The sequence below is a fragment of the Prionailurus bengalensis genome, chromosome B3 (genome assembly GCF_016509475.1).
Source record: "Prionailurus bengalensis isolate Pbe53 chromosome B3, Fcat_Pben_1.1_paternal_pri, whole genome shotgun sequence".
In the NCBI taxonomy this organism is placed as follows: domain Eukaryota; kingdom Metazoa; phylum Chordata; class Mammalia; order Carnivora; family Felidae; genus Prionailurus; species Prionailurus bengalensis.
Window position 1 is genome coordinate 144,215,497 of NC_057355.1, and position 17,033 is coordinate 144,232,529.

A 17,033-nucleotide genomic window follows, 5' to 3' on the forward strand; every position below is an offset into this window, starting at 1 on the left:
ACCGCGCGGTGTGCGCACAGAACGAGAGGGCAGAGGTCGCGTCGCTGATGCTGGCAGCCACAGGGCCAGGAGGGGCAACGAAATACGAGAAAAGAGGGGCGACTTCGAGAAAATTTTCAAAACAATTCATGACTAACACAAACCACTCAAAAATCAAATATTCGATCTTGCACACTCATTTTTTTTTTCAACGTTTATTTATTTTTGGGACAGAGAGAGACAGAGCATGAACGGGGGAGGGGCAGAGAGAGAGGGAGACACAGAATCGGAAACAGGCTCCAGGCTCCGAGCCATCAGCCCAGAGCCCTACGCGGGGCTCGAACTCACGGACTGCGAGATCGTGACCTGGCTGAAGTCGGACGCTTAACCGACTGCGCCACCCAGGCGCCCCGTTGCACACTCATTTTTAATGTTCCCCTTATGGATCCCCTGGACCGCCCATTTTCCCTGTGACGGAGGCCCATTTCATTGCCATCTGAATTATAATGCCTTAATTGTGAGCCTGTCACCTAGTCTCCCTTCCCAAAATGAATCCAGAAACCACCAGGTACGAACTTCTATTTAACAGAATAAACATCTGTGATGATACACCAGGAGCAAACTCCTAATTGTTCTAAAACTGGCACTTTGCTTTGACAACCAGCTACCTATTTTTTTTTTAAGAAGAAAATGCTTTATTCCTTTAAAACACCTGCTTTCTTTCCTTTTTGACTTCTAAAGGAAGAGATTAATTTTCACTGGCAAGAAGAGAAATCACCCTCTACTATAACAAAGGAAAAGCCATGCTCCACGTTAAGAGCTGCCTGCTTCGTGAAATGACACACAAGAACATCAACGCAAAACCACAACTCAAGCTGGGGTCAACCCCGCTTTCCCACATGAAAGCCGGCAGCCTGATAACCTCACCCCTTTGGAATTAGGCTGCCTTTGGAGGCTGCAATTCTTACTACGCGAGGGTGGCCTCAGAACCACATTTCTGGACGGCAGGATTTCCATTAGAATCGCCTTGCCTTCATTCACTGCCTTTTCCCCCACCCCCTTCACCCCAGGGCGGTCATTCAGGGAGTTATAATTTGGCACTAAAATTCAATTAAGCCCCAACGTTGCTCATACGTTGTCTTTTTCTCGGCAACGCGTTCACGTCTCCGGCCGGTTTTCTAAACGTTAGCGGATCCATTTGGGAGCGGAGGGAAGTAAAAGTTTCCGCGTCTAGAAGCCGGCCGGGGAGCTCGACACATTCAAACACTCGCACCGCGGGGTCAGGGCACCAAAGCGCCTCGGGTCTCCACCGCGCTCGGTGCAGCTGGGGGAGCGGAGGCCTCAGGGCGCCGGGGACACTGCCTGGCGCTCGGCGGCCCTGCACCACCGGGTCCCCCGCGCGCCCCGGGGAGAGGGCCGCTTGCAGGCCGCTCGCAGCCGAGCCCCCGCGGCTCACCCCGGCGAGCCGGCCAAAGTCTGCCCAAGTACGGAGACCCCGTTGAGGACTGTGGGAGTTTGGGCGGCTTAATGGGATTGTGTTCGGTGCTTCAGGCGCTCCTTTAAAAGATCCCATGGCACCAACGAAACTCCAATAAAAGGGCCTAATTGCTCTCTGACTTTCTATGAAACTTTCTAAGCTGTGCTGACATCCTCGAATACAACTATGAATTCGACAGTGGGGACCGGAGGGGGGGGGGGTGCGGAGAGAAAGCGGTTCTCAGCGAGGCTTGGGTGAGGTGGGGGGCGGCTCGGGGGAGGGGAGGTAGGGCGGGTGTGAAGTCTGCGCCCGGGAAAGAAAAATATGAGTGTTCTCCTTTGTGTGCGGACAAACAGCCGAGCGCCGGAGGTCGGGGCCGGGGTCACGCGGCTCCGGGCTGCAGCTGCCGCCGTGGGGCGGGGGTCCCGGGCGGCCCCCCGGGCGTCTCGGCCCGGCGGCGGCATCGGCATTCCCGCGGCGCGGGCGGCCGCTGTCCTCGCACGACCCCGGCCCGTCCAGAGCGCGCCCCGCTACGACCCTCGGGTAAGCTCCGCGCGCCAGGGCCCCTCACCCCTCGACAGGGCGCACGGGAGGCCCAGGCTCGGGCCCCGCCTCCCCGAGCTCCGCGGTCCCCGCGCTCCTGGGACCGGACGCCCAGCCTGGACCCCCAGGAGCCCGGCCACCGCGGCGCCCGGCCCGCGCCCGGGGCCTGGGCCTGGGCCTGGCCTGGCCTGCTGAGCCCGTTGCGCCTCGCTCCGGGCCCAGGAGGCCGGAGCCGCCTCGGGGCCGGCTCGGCCCTCGCGGGAGGGGGCCCACGAGAGCACAGGTGACCTGCCCAGGGCGCCCGTGGCGGGGTCACCCTCCCTCCGAACTACTCCGTGGGCGGTGGCCTTACCAGGGTCCCGGCCCGGGCGCTGGCATCCCCGGGGCCCTCTGCGAGCCCCCGCCGCCCCCTGGGAGCGCTCCGGTGCGCAGGCGCTGGGCGCAGGGGGCCAGACTTCCGCCGCGTGGGCGCGTGGGCGCGCGGGCGTGGGCCGGGGCCTCGGACGCTGCCCTGCGTCCCCACGCGGTCACCCGAGGGTGAGGGCACACTGGGGGCTGGGGAGGGGGGGGGCGGGTAAAGAGATGGCGGCGTCGGCGAGGCCCAGGCGCCGGCAATCAAAGGCTGGGGATGGCGCCCGCCGCGTTGCCCACGGCCAGGCCCAGGGCATGAAAGGATCTTTATCCTCGAGTGACACGGCGGCGGTTTCCTCCTGCCTCCCCCTCCCGCGGCCCTAATTGGGGCCGGCTGCTAATGTGATTAAAGGCCAGTTAAATGTTTCTCGGGGCAGATGGTGGGAAGAGGCCGGGACCCCTGCCCCCTCCCGGGGTCACGCCGGGCCCGTGGTCAGGGGGCCGGTGGTGGTGCCAGTCCCAGGGCAGCCTGGCCGGGCGCCCGCCGATTGTTCACCCCGAGGCGGGGAGGCCGCGGGCGGGCTCCTGGGGCTTTATGTAAGCTGGTGGGCTTGGGGCCCGGCCGGATTTGGGGATTCTTTTCGCACAGTTTCCATTTTCTGGCCTTTGGAACAGCGCCCCGGGCCCTCGGGGCCCTCCCCCTCCGGTGCCCGGCGCCTGCGGGGCCCAGCCGCGGAGGCAGGCCTGGGGGCGCGGGGCGCTGAGGGTCTGGCAGGCTCGGAGCTGTTCTCCGTGGGATCTCCCCACCGAGGACAGTGTGGCAGATGGTGGTGCTGCGGGGGCCAGGCGGAGCCCCCAACCCGCAGCGCCCCCAGACCTAGGCGACAACCGGGTCCCCACGTCGGCGGCGGCGGCGGCGGCGTGGGTGGTCTCGCCCTCCCGGGAGGGCTGGACGTCGTGGCTGCTGGGGGCGCAGGGCCTCGGAGCCAGGGTGCGCGCAGCGCTGCCCGCCGCGCCGGCTCCCGATGGCGGCCGGAGGCCCTGAAGACCCCTCCCCGAGCCTGCCCGACCCGGTGGAGGCTGTGCGGCCCCCGGACGGCTCCGCTGCGCCCCGCGCCGGGAAGGCCAGGCCGGTGCCCGGGGCCGCGGAGTCAGCGCTCGGAGCCCCGGCCGCACGGCCCGCTCCCCGCCGGTCCCCCGGCGGGCCCCGGCCTTGCGCTCGCGCGGGTTCATCGCTCTGGAGTCCCCGAGAGGCCAAGAGGGAGGCTCGGCTGAGTCCCCGCGCCTCTCAAGTGGCAAATCTGGAACCAGTTAGGATGGGGGAGGCAGATGGAAGCCAAACGGAAGCCCGGCGGCAGAGTGAGCTCAGGACGGTCCGCCAGGTGGCCCTGGCCGTGCGCTCGGGCGGCGGCGGCGGCGGCTGCGGGCGCGCGGGGCCCCGGCGGAGCAGGTGGGACGCGGCCGGACCCACGCCGCAGGCCGCGCGCCCCCGTCCGGCCCCCGCGGGGGTCTCCCCACGGCCCCCCGTGCGCCGCAGAGAGGGAGACGGCTCGCCAGCTGGAAGGCCGCGCGGGGCCGGGGCGGCGGGGACGGCGGGAGGGCGCCCGGCGCTTCGGGCGGAGCCGGCCTCGGACGGGCCAGGAGAGGCCATGGGCGCCCCCGCCGCGCGGCCCGTCCCCCGGGAGCCCGTCACCTAAGCAAGCGTGCTTCCGTGGAAATTTTACAGATCGGTTGTTTACTCTTTTCAAATATTTTCTGGAATAGTCTGCAGAACTTTCTCACATCTAACAAATGGCAGACTGAACTGATGAGAAGATATGAAATAAACAGAATGACATTTCAATTTAAGTGGGGCGAAAGCAAACGGTATTTTTTTTTAATAATATTTTTGTCAAAATGTGCCGTGGATCTAAAATTTTGTCGTGTTCAAAATATATAATTTGGGGGGGGGGTACCTCAAGTACACATTTTATGCATTTTTCAACCAGAAGAAGTAAAACCTTTAAAAGGCAAAAGCACAAAGCAAGAAGAGGCTGGGAAGGAAGTGGTCTCTCTCCAGCTCTCCTGTTTTTTTCTTCTCCTCCCTAATAGCCTGAAGGAAGATATAGTCAAAATAAAACAATTACATATTAAACTAACACATAGATGGAGTTAATTCCTTCCCAGATGGTCTGAGGGACCTGGCTGTTGCAGTGTGCCCAGAAAATGCTAGATTCAAGGTGATTTTCTCTCCCTCAGCCGCTCAGAGAATTGTAAACAGCTTCAGCCTCATGATTTGTTTTAATCTGCTTATTGAACGCAGATAAAATTAGAACCGTCTTCCACTTGACATAAACGTCGCTCAGGAAGAGTCACCAGGTTTTTTCGCCGAAGGAATATCTGGGGGGTTTTTTTGTTTTGTTTTGTTCAAAATGGTAATATTTAACTAGTATGTAACCAACTACAAGTTCTGAGGTCAGGAACCCCATGGCCGTAAAAAAGAAAAAAAAAAAAATCAGTGTTTAAACTAATCTTGCCCTTGTTCTCTTCCAGCGATCTTGTGTCGATAAGCAAGTACCAGAGAGTAAAACAAATGATTTGTGTGTTCCTGGCAAATAATTTTTTGAGCTTCAAAAAATCAAAAACACGTTGCCTGTTGCTTTTTAGGAATACCTTGTAAACTGGACGGGAGGGGGTGGTGCAGGAAATACAGTTTCATTGACCCTTGGAAAACTGGAGGATAGTCGAGGTGCAGTCAGCTTTGCTCTGTTAGGGCAGGTGCCGCTCGACAGGAGGGTGAATCTCAAGGTGAGGCTTCAGGTGCTTGGTCACCTGTGAAGACACAGGGGCCCCCTGACAGTGGTGACAGGTGCGGTGAGGTAATGAAGCAGACAGGTCAGTTGTGCAGACAGGACCTAGCCCCCCTCCACCACCACCCCCTTGCCCCCTGCAGCCTGGCCAGCTCCCGTCCTGCCGCCCCCATGACCACGTTTCAGTCCCATCTGGAGGACCCTCTCCCTTTTTAGGATGTTTTCTCTCCTTTAAACACACCCTGCTGGCCCACTCAGCAGCATTACCGGGGACCCATTTGTCATTTTCGCTCACAAAGCAAAAAGTTAACCAAAGTCTGGACCAGAGAAGCCTCCCCCCTGCCCCCGCCAGGCTCCTCTGCCACCTCAACAGCCCAGACCATGGGACATCTTTATTCACACCCCACAAAGGCCAGGCGACCGCGCGTGCAACCTCACGCCTGATTCCAGACGCGGCTGTATTTAGGTGTGTGAGAGTGTTGGAGATTTTTTTTTTTTTTTTATTGTTTCCATCCTCGATTTGTTCTGTTTTCGCAGGGAACCAGCCGGGGTTTATGCCCCGTGTCCGAGTCTCTGTGGTGGGAATAGACCCATTCAGACAAGGCCTAACAGATACGTGGGGCCAGCCCACCCCCCAGCCAGGGTGAGTTACCTGATTGAAAAACAAATCTGACAACCCCAAAGCTTTCCTCCACGTGCCCACCGCCAGCAGGAGGGAACACAGACTCCTTCCTTCCCCAGCAGGCGTCCCAACCAGCCTGGCCTTTCTTGGCCCTGCCAACATCATTACCCTGACATTCCTTTGCCACCACCCCCCCCCCCAAGACAGTCTCCCCTGCCACCAACATGGCTCAGCGACAGGAGAGGCTCTCACTCTGCCTGTTCCCCGTGACCACATGGGGTACAGCGCCTCTCAGAGCCGGCCAGCCTGGTGAGGGCCCTCGAAAGCCTAGCTTTGGGGAGCTCAGCAGCATCCCTAGCCTGCAGGTGAGGAACCCCGTGGGATCGCAGTCAAATACCAACACCCCAACCTGTCAGACCCCACACGGTGGTGCCGCCACCCTGCCGAGCCAGCCACATTGGTGTGCGGGCAGAGGCACATTGCGGAAGTCCTCTAGCACATCCTGGCTCCTGTCCTGCGCCCAGCACTGGCGTTCTTGTTCGGAGAACAAAGGCCCGGAGGCCCCTGCAGAACAGAGAGAGGCTGAAAGCAGTGGCTTTCAAAGTTTGCTGACCGTGGCCGGGGTAAGAAATGCATCGTGCGTCTCAACTCGGTGCACGCATAATGGCTACGTATGAAATAAGTGATGAACTTTTCATGCACGCGTAACCAAATGCTTTCGCAAAAGAATACTTCTCTTTCCATGCATCATGAGCCCTGACGTTTGTTATCCTGTTTTGTTTCTTCCCGGTGGCGGCAGCCACCTGCTAAAATGGTCCCATGCTCCCAGAGGGCAGCAGCTCAGAGTTTGCAAACCACTGTCTTCAGAGCTGAGGGTCTGCGGGGCGCAGGAGCGTGGGACTCGATCTGGGGCACCCACAGCCCCCGCCTGCTACGTTTGCTTCCCCTATTCCAGCCCTGGAGTCAGACTGTCTTGCTGGGATTCCCAGAGCCATGACACTGGGGAAATCCCCTGCCCCCCCTCACTGAGTTTCCTTCTCTTAGAATGGGGGTGACGGTGCCCACCTCCAAGGCTCCTGGGGACAATCAAATGAGATCGTGCACAAAATGAGGGCCTGACTCCGAGTGCCCAAGCATCCGTCTCTTCCATTTGTCTGCCAGGATGCCGGCCCCAGTCTGCCTCCCAGTAGGACTCTCCCCCTGCCGGCTTCCCTTTGGGCCACCTCTGTGGTCCCCACTGCAGGCTTCAGGGCTCACAGATCTGTATAGTCCAGCTCTGTGTCCATTGAGCCCTGATTAAAAAAAAAAATTTTAATGTTTATTTAGTTTTGAGAGAGAGAGAGAGAGAGGGACATTGATGAGCAGGGGAGGGGCAGAGAGAGGGAGACACAGAATCCAAAGCAGGCTCCAGGCTCTGAGCTGTCAGCACAGAGCCCAACGTGGGGCTCGAATTCACACACCATGAGATCATAACCTGAGCCGAAGTCGGACACTCAGCCGACTGAGCCCCCCAGGTGCCCCTGACCGAGCCCTGATTAAGTCATAGGTCACACCCCCGTGGACCTTCCGCTGGCTGCTGGTTGCTTTGGCACTGACCCCAACAAGAGTACGTTGTGGGATGGGGGTGCTGCTCTTCTCGTGTTGCTGATCGAGTATCCGGGGCCCAGAGGGGCGTCACACAATTAGTAAGGGTAGAGCTGGGGTTAGGCCAGCTGTCCTGGCCTTGGAACACTGTCACACTCCCCCTGATGCGCAGCCCCTGGGTCCATGCCCAGCGTCCTCCCTGCAGCCAGACAGAGATGACCCTGGCCTCAGGCTCTCTCCCCAACCACCCTCGAGGGATGGCTCCCTCTCCTGGGGTGTGGGGCTTGCTCCCTGGGGGAAGGACACGGAGCTCCTGTCTTCCACGGCCCCAGGCAGCAGGGAGGACGATCATTCCCCGGCTCGCCTTCTCCTCCTCAGTCCTGGGAGGGCTGACTTCATTTTCCCTTGAACAGCCACCTCCTTGGGGGCAGAACCACAGTCTTCCCGCACCCCCTACCAGGCCGCTCGCTGCTTCAGTGATGAAGTCAGACGTGAGACCAGGAATAGCTGCCCTTACATCCTCTGCACATACGCACGCATGTACACACACACACACACACACACACACACACACCCTCATGCGTGCACACACTTACACACGCTCATGCATACACACACACACTTGCAAATTACTTTCACACACGTTAACCGCTGCAGCCTTCCTGTAATCAGTATACGGACATCAGGAAACAGATGGCTCACTTACTCTTGGGCCAGGTAATAGAATTTTCTGGAAACCGATGGAAGTTGTCTGTGAAAGGCTCTTCCCCTCAAGTTTTTTTCAGGCTTTCTGAATCTTCCATGGCCTTAAGGTGGGAGGATGCTGTGCAGGGAAGCTCCCTGTCCCCTGAAGCAGACAGAGACCTCCTGTGGGACCGAGCCCTTCTCCAGACACCCAGGTCCCTGCCCACAGCCAGTGATCTAGCGGGAGACAGACAGGCAGTGTGGGGGCTGTGGCAGGGATGGGCCGTCTGGGAGCAGGCAGCTGTGGACCAGGTGGCCAGGGAAGGTGGTGTCAAAAACGAACGTGGCAGCAAAGCTCTGGAGGAACGTTCTGGCACCTGTGTATGCAGAGGCCTGATCCAGGACCCGGTGCAGTACAGGGGAGCAGGAAGGAGCTGGTCTGGCTACAGCAAGGGGCAAGTGGCAGACGAACTGAAAAAGAATGGTGGGGTGTCTCTGGCCCTGCAGCCTTGTCTACCCAGGAGTCCACGGGCACTGCGGGGCCCCTCTCCCACCCCGGCCCCCTCCGCCCCGCCTCTCAGGGCTGCAGCAGGTCGCGGCAGTTCAGAGTGTCCGAGGGACCCGCACGTCCACGGCTGCTCTGCGGGGCCAGCCCCGTCTCTGGCTTTTGCAATCTGTCCTTCGGAGTCAACTTTCCCTTGTAAGGATTTTCCCTTTTACTTGTTTGGTTCATCTGACAGCTTTTTATCGCTTTGAAGCTGCTCTTGTATGATCCAGCTGTTCTGGCCTGCTGTCTTCCTCCCTCTCGGGCCTCACGGGGGAGACTGAGAGCGGTGGACACCCCACCACTGCTTCCTTGTGGCCTCCACTGCCCATCTGCCTGCGCGGCAGAGCCCCGGGGCCCTGGAGCTGAAGCCTAAAGCGCTGACGGGGCTCAGAGTCGTTCTCCAAGCTTGCTCCAGCCAGAGGCTTCGAACCGCACAGTGGGGAGGCGCCTGCACCCCCACTCCCCATGTATGCAGGTGCACACACACACACACACATACGCCTGTTGTCCCATGAAGAAAACTGTCCACATACAGGAGTGAGCTTCCCGGCACCGGCTGACCCAGGGTCGCCCTCCAAGCCACCCTTAGGGCCAGTGCAAGACGCCTTCTGAGGCTCGTTCTGACCCCGGGGACCTGGGCGCTGGAAAGCAGGTCCGGGCTTCTGGTCCCCCGTGATGGTCGGCTTAAGTGTGTGCTTCCCCTTCAGCATCCATGAGTGAGCACTGCCATCTGTCCACCTGCCTCATCCGGGCATTGCTTCTGCTGGACAGCTCTTCACTAGGTGTGCAAGCATTCTAGAAAGTTCTTTGAGCTCCATTGGCCGTCGGGCCCTGGATAATCAGAGATGATGAGGCTGGCCTTGCAAGGCAGACAGACAGGTTGCACAGAGGTGAGCAGGTTCCTCGGAGGGGTGGGGACCCCGCCCTCCCATCCTCCTGCTGGCCCGCTTTGCTGTCACACACGCCCCGCTCACCTCGTGCTCCCTTCCCCCTTGCTTTCTGCCCCCCTGCTCACTGGACTTTGGATGCATTTTATTTTTTTTTCCCTTCTTGCCAACCTGTCACCCTGGTCACTGCCCTCTACCCAGCACCTCTCCCAATATATTTTCATCTGAAGTTTTCTGCCAGTGTAAACCTCCAATGTTCTACTTTAGTGTGTATTAATATTCATATTCTTAGGGACACAAAAACCCCAACGCAAAAGAATGCCCGACAGCGGCAGGTGCCGGGGGAAATTGGGACCCTGTGGCCAGGTCTGCCTGTCCACCCTGCCCAGAGCTTGCTGAATTACAACTCCGAGCAAGACGCTCGAAGCGTGCCCCCGAACTTTAGTTCAAAGCACACCTAGTTTGGAGTCTGCTACAGTCGTGGACCTATGGAAGTAGGAAATCCCTCGGATAGCATCTGGCCTGAGCCCCTCGTTTTAAGAGGAGACCATAGTGGTTCAGAGAGGGACAGGACTGGCCCAAGGTCACACAGCCAGTTGATAAGCCTGGTAAGACCTGGCGGAAGGGTTCTTGGCTTCTGCTCTGGCTGGTTAAGCATGGCAAGCGTTGAACGCAAGCCCGTGTCTTTGGCTGCAAACCGGAGAATGTAACCCAGATAGTCATGAAGGGTGTGATTTACACGGCCTTCTGAGCGTCCAGCGGAGCACAGCAATCTGAGCTAAGCATTTGCTGTGTGTTAGTACCGTCATGCCTCACCTTGTCTGAAGAAGCCCCCTTCCCCAGCCCAGTTGGCTCCGTGGGTACCCAGCAAGGATGCCTTCCAGGCCACGCTCCGTGCACAGGGCTCCACGCTCCGGCCCAGCCCCAGCCGTCGGAGTCTTTCAAGAAGTTGAACTAAGCACAGCAACTGAATCAGACGGACCTGAGCCTGGGGCCCCGAGATCCCACAGATGCAGATGAGGGGATGTCTCCATACATTAAACTGCGGGTTTTCGGTCACGTCCCCCGCCCCACAGTAATCCTCTGTGCCCCCAGGGGCCTCTCATTGTCCCTTCATCAGCCCACACTGAAGGGAGGCCCTGGGGTTTCAGGGGCTGGACGAGACCAGGGCTGGGGAAGAGGTGGGTACGTGGGAGGCAGGCTAGGCTCCAGACGATGGGATGCAGGGCCCCACGTCCTTAAAAGGGTGACAGGGACCCCAGCAGCGCCGGGAAGGGACTGACACTGAATGTCAAGATGACATAGGGTGAGGACCCCGGCCCTGGTACCGCCCTCCAGCCCAGACACACTGGCCTGTCGCCCCACCCAGATCCCCCCAGACACCTGTATTCACTTCCTAGCGCTCCCATAACGAGTGGCCGCAAGCTGGAGGACTTAACACAGTAGATACTCTGTCACATTTCTGGAGGCCACGAGTCTGAAACCAAGGCGTCTGCAGGGACACGCTTCCTCTGAAAGCTTTAGGGGAGGATCCTTCCCGGCCTCTTCCAGCTTCTGGTGGCCCTGGCTGTCGTTGGCTTGTAGCTGCACTGCTCCAAACTCTGCCTCCATTGTCTCTCTCTCTCACACACACACACACACACACACACTCATACACACGCCCAGAGCCTCTGTGTCTCTTCTCTGCTCCTCACGAGGACACCACCATTGGGTTTAGGGCTTACATGACCTCATTCCTTCTGCAAATAAGTGCACTTCCAAATAAGTGCACATTCTGAGGTTCTGGGTGGATGTAAATTTGGGAGGGGACACGACTCGACCCAGTACAACCCCCACACGCTCTGAAGAAAGAAGGGCCCTGTGCAACTTGAGCGGCCCTGGTGTATGAAGACAAAGTTTGCTTCATGACTGAGATGGCCTCAACAGAGCAGCCGGGGACTTCCTGACGAGCCAGGCCAGGGGTGTCCACACTGCCTTCTGTTGTCTCAAGTCAGGGCAGCGATGCTGCGGGGCAAGCCAGCGTCCTCAGGGAAACGGGGGGGGGGGGGGGGGGGTTGGGGAAAGGCAATGGGCAGGAGCACAGGGCGGGGGTGGGGCCTTGGAGAGAGCGGCTGCCAGCCTGTCTTCCTGTCCCCGTGATGTGTGGCCTCCCCACAGACTGGCTATCCCTCCAGAGCCCTCTCTTCACTGGTGCTGGTTTGCGTGCTGTATAGACATCTGTGCTTCTGTTGGCCCCAAACCCCAGGTTTCCCTTCCCCACTGTGGCCCTTCTGGTTGAGCGGGGCTGGCCCAATGTCACCTGCCACTTCTCTGCACACTGGTTGTCCACTCAGGAGTGGACCAAAGGGCAGGGTCGGGCCAAATCAGAGTCAGATCGGGCGCTGCGTGGGCACTGAGATTGCCGAATGGCAGAATGACCTGTGGAGTGACCTTGCCACCTTGTGGGGGAAGCCCCACCGCACAGTGAAAGGGTCTGGAGGAAAGCTGAGTGCAGAAAGACAGACGCATGCGGTGGCATCATTTGAGCCGTTGGGTCCAGATGAAATTTGGACACCTTAGTCTCAGGAACCAGCGCATTCACCTATTTAAGCCAGCCTGAGTGGCATTCTTACGCTGACCGGCCACGCCTGTGCCCTCCGCCAGCCCTGGCCACGGGCAGGACAAAGTTTCCCAGGAGGTGTGTCCGACTCAGTACCGGGTCTACACCCAAAGCCCTGTCCACACTCAGTCCCCAGGGGTCATGGCTGTGCGCGGGGCAGAGGCCAGAGATGAGGTCCCAAATGAGACCAGGAGGAGCTAGGGGCCAGGTGCCCCATACAGATGGCCAAGACCACGTCTGCGTTCTAGACCCCGGGCCACCGGGTCCGTCCCACCATCGCTGTGGAAGAACCGGGCTATGCACACGCTTCCCAAGGAGTCTAGGCTCCTTGGTCACCCCAGCCCCTGCACCTGCGCCCTCCCTTGTTAGGCAGCTGCTAGAAGGTTCGGAGAAATGAGGGATCGAGCTCGGGGGCCCACGTAGAAGAGAAGACCCCCTTTGCAAGGGGACGGGCATCAAAAATGAAGGAAGGTTCCAGTGGGGACGGGGCAATATTGCTGCCCTAAGTCCAGCCCCCGGGGGTGAGGGGTCTGCCTTGTGAGGGAAGCACATGGGATGCGAACCAGGTCTTGCAGGGGGGGCTGCTGGACAGACGCTGCTGCCTTCATGGCCCTTCACGGTCTGATTTCCTCTCTGCAAAATGAAGACCTTTGTCTTTACGAGTACCCTCCATGACTGAGTTTCTCCAAGGGTCTAAAAGCCAAGGTCACCAACCAGTAGGAGGCCTGGGGCCGGAGCCCCCCGTTTCCCAGGTGACCGTCAGGAGACTGGCCAGAGATCGGGTGAGCTGGTCTTCACAGAGACAGGACCAGGGTCCCCGAGACGCACTGGTCTGTCCTCCCCCTAACCCGAAGCGGGAGCGAGCCCAGGAACAAGACCATTGTCAAGGCCTGACGTCGTCCACACCACCCCAGTTGTTCTACAGATGGGGAAACCGAGGGGGAGGAGGAGTCCCCTGCAAGGGCGCGGAGCTCGCCGAGGGCAGAGCCGGTCGCCTCCCATCCCACCGCCGCCCACGGCAACTTGGCCCTCGTGAGAGCCTGAAGTGGCCCTTCCGCTCCAGGCTGCCGGGATACCTGTGTCACCGATGGCAACGTCACCCTCTCAACAGCCACGCGAGGTGCAGGGAAGCGACTGCCGGCTCACGCATATGCTGGATTGGAGCCGGGGTTGTACAAGGGAGGCAGCCGGTGGGGGCCCAGGCCTACAGGAGACCCAGTACTCTTCACATTCCGTCTGGGACTCAACATAGCTCCTTGGGAGCTTTGACTCGGCTACCGAGCAGCTACGGCACAGAAATAATTGGTTCCCACCTCCCCAGCTTCTGCTTCAGAGCATCAGGGAGGGCCCTGGGTAGAAAAGAAGACCCCCCTTCTGCAACTGGACAGACACCAGGATGAAGGAAGCCCCCCAGTGGGCCTGGACCTGGCGTGGGGGCCACACGGGCCCAGGGGACACCTAGAACAAGGCAGGCCCTCTCTTGGCCTCACTTTGCTCACCCATAAAATGAGGCATTGGAATAGACCTCGCTCAAGGGCCTTCCACCTCCCGTGTTCTGGAAACCACGGGAGATAGAACTGGCCTGTAAGCAAGCACCAGTGGGCCCCCCGGAGACCCGGCTTCCCCTTCTGGAATCCCATTGCTGTCTTCAGTTCTCCTCCTAGAGACTCGGTGTTCTCTTTGTGGGGGAAGGGGGGGTTGGGCTTTTTAAACGACACGACCGTGTTTCTCTCTTTAACACAGGAAGACACAGTAAAGGAATTCAAAGCGATGATTACCCTTCCAGAATGCCCCTGTTGACATTTTCCAAAATGAAGTCACGCCCGCAGCCGGAAAGAACCTGCAGAGGAAGAGGTAAGCGGTGAAAGCCGACAGCCCCCGGCCCCCTCCCCGCCCGAGTCCTCACCGCCAGCCACAGAACACGCGGGGGCTCGGGCTCGCGGCCCGCACCCCACACCCCCGAACAGGCCCTACACCCCCCACCCCCAGGCCTTGGTGTCTTCATCCACAAAGGGGGCCAAAAGGTAATACCCACCTCCCGGGCCTTCGAAGGACCCGGCGAGTTACGGGCACACGCGCACCCGGAGGAGGGCTCCCAACAGGTACCGGCAGTTCTGGCGAATTCGCCCACGGAGCGCATCACCGTCTATTTCTAACCCTTTTTGAAACGCAAGATGTATCAGACTTTGGCGTCTCGCTTTCTTTGCCTTGTGTATTTTAGAGCTCCGTCCATCCCAGCGCATGTGGGCAGACCTACCTCCCTCTTGATTAGGAGCCTTCGGATCCACGGGCCCACCCTCCCCCGGTCACCGATACCAGGAGACAGGGGAGTTAGAGGCCTAGAAGTGTCGATTCCGGCCCAAGCTGTGTACGCATTTTCGGTTTGGCCGGATTTACACTTCCATCGACGAGGATGAACGTCCCATCTCCGAAAACCCGCTAGCCCTGGGACCGCCGTGGTCTGGGCAGTTTCCAGTCTGGCCCGAGGTCGCCACCTCGGGGACAGCCTGGCGAGGCATCGCGGGACCACAGAGCCACAGTGATGCGGCAGAGACACAGAGACGGGGAGTGGGCTCCAGGGCTGAGAGACGTCTCAGGGACCCCGGGGGGAGGGGCAGGAGCCACAGCGGCAGCCAGTTCCTCGGTGACCCTCAGGCCCTGCCTGGTATTCGTCTCCCAGGACATTTGATAGAATGAATGCCGGCCTTTTGGCCGGGACATTATCAGCCAGCTTTTCCCTCTGCAGCCCCAGGGCTGGCTGGGACGCCCTCCTCGGCCCCTTTCGGGGGAGGGGGTGCCTGCGGAGACAGCCCGTTGTGTGGCCTCCTCAGCAGGTCCGGCTCTGACCTCAGAGAGCCGGCAACTCGTGGAAACAGCCAGATGCCATTCTGAGCCAAGCCCAGCGGGGCTGCTGCCGGGCCAACCCAGGTCATCCATCCAAGTGACCACAAAACAACGCAGCCCATCTTCCCCTGCACCTTCTCTGGCCTAGAGAAGGTTCCAGAAGAGAGGCTGCAAACCTGTTTCCAGTGAAAGTGGCACCGCCGGGTGAGGAGACAGCCTCCAGGGGGACAAGGCAACTCGCTGGGAAAGATGGACATTCAGCACACTGCTGAAGACATTCACGTGCCTGGTCTCATCATCCGCCTGAAAGGGTTCGGCCCACAACCACCAAGCTCAGCCATGTCCGTGGCTTTGCAGACGCTGTTCCCTGTGCTCTTCCTGCTGTCTCCATCCCACCTGGCGTTCTGGGGCCCTTTGCTCCCTCCTATGGTCACCGAGCCACGGGCCCCCTCGTGCCCCACCTTTTGTCGCCTCGTCCCCACCCCAGCACCCAGATTGCGAGCCTCTAGAGGTCGCTGGTCATGTCTTTCCATTTCTGTGTCTCTGTAGCCCCAAGTAGTCGTGCAAGCTGGCAGGGATTCAGGAGGACGAAGAGGGATGTTTGCAACAGCGCCCCCCCCGCTTGCCTCTGAGTCCTGGGCCGGCCGCAGGGCTGGGGTTTTGCACCTCAGTTTCCTGATCTATAAAAAGGGGCGTGGGGATGGCAGGTACCAAAGGCCCCTCCAATTCTGTTGTTTGTGGGTTTTCTCATGGAGGAAGCTGGAGGGTGGGAGAGGCCGGGGAGGCCCAGAGAGCCCCCCACTCTGTTAGCCTCATGCAGTGAAGGGGCAGCTTCGTCCACAGCGGCCAGGGCCGTTCCCGGGCTCCACGGTGTCCCAGGGAAGGCAGCAGAGGTGGGCGGGAGGGCATGGGAGGACAGGCTTTCACTGACCATCCAGCCCAGCAAAGCTAGAAACCGTCAAAAAGTAAAAATTCCATTTGTAAACAAGATCGAATTATTTGATTGTGAAACCAGTGTCCGTGGAATTTAAAATAATTTAATATGAAACAATATCATTTGAAATGCTGGCCAGCCAAGGACCTGGGGGCAGTCGGGGTGGGGGTGGGGGGGCTGGCCTCCTGTGGCCAGACACGTGGAACCCAGCCTCTGGGGATAACAACGAGCCACCGGTCAACAGGCAAGGTTGAGAGTCCAGTGTGTGGCAAGCCCCGACCGGGCCCGAGGCCACCAGCCTGGGCCTCCCGTCCTCCCGGAGTTCACAGTGACGGGCAAGCAAGACGCCAGCGATCTCCAAAGCAGTGCCAGAGAGCAGGGTGGGTGTGCCTAGGTGGCACACGGTCCAAGCCAAAAGGGAGGCCCAGGTGGCCCTCCCTGGGCCCCAGCCGGCGTCCTCAGGCAGGCTCCAGGCCGTCCCCGTATTGTGGTGAGGAACTGAGGACAACATCCTCCAAGCACGGACAGCAGGAGAGGGGTGTTCAGACTAGAAATGATGACCACTTGTGACCCCAGCTCCGCGTGACCTGGGGCCAGCAAGCCGCTCCCAAGCCTCTGTTTTGTCATCTGTGGAATGGGAACAATCCCGGTCCCCCCTCCCCGGCGGCAGCGAGGATCAGCTATCATCCCTGTGTGTTCCCCTGAAAGCTGGCGTGCCCGACGGATGGGGGCACTCCACGGAGAAGGTGTGATGTGGCTGGCACTGTCGACGGACGCCCGCAGAGGTGAGGCGGGTGGGAGCCAGGTGCCCCGGACGCCTCCGTGGGCTGTGCACCCGGCTGACTCTGGACCCCAGCTGCGGCGGCCGCTGGCACTTTGCGGGAGGCTGGGGCGGGCAGGGCCCCGCAGATCCCGGAACAGCAGCGCCCCGCTTCCCTGCATCCCGCCTCGACGTAAACACGGTTGGGAACATTTCAGGACCGCGACAGCAAGAAAAACAAACCCGCGGAACCCAGACAACGAGCTCAAATGCTAACTTTCATGTCACATCCAGAAACCACGTGTTCATCGGGCCACCTGCGGGCTTGCGGCTCAGCGGGGAGGTGCAGGGTTGTTGTGTTTAGAAACCAAGCTAGGGGTACAGCTGCGGGCGCCACCTCCCTCCGTCCTCCCAGACACGGCCCTTGAGGCCG

At 59.8% G+C, this 17,033-nt stretch overlaps 1 long non-coding RNA gene across 1 annotated transcript; it reads left to right on the forward strand.

Moving 5' to 3' along the window:
* Positions 1-1,893: 1,893 nt before the first annotated feature.
* On the forward strand, positions 1,894-15,894 carry LOC122469551. Its single transcript, XR_006293518.1, has 3 exons — positions 1,894-1,999; positions 13,806-13,916; positions 14,894-15,894. It is a non-coding gene; the product is annotated as an uncharacterized LOC122469551 (long non-coding RNA).
* Positions 15,895-17,033: the final 1,139 nt, after the last annotated feature.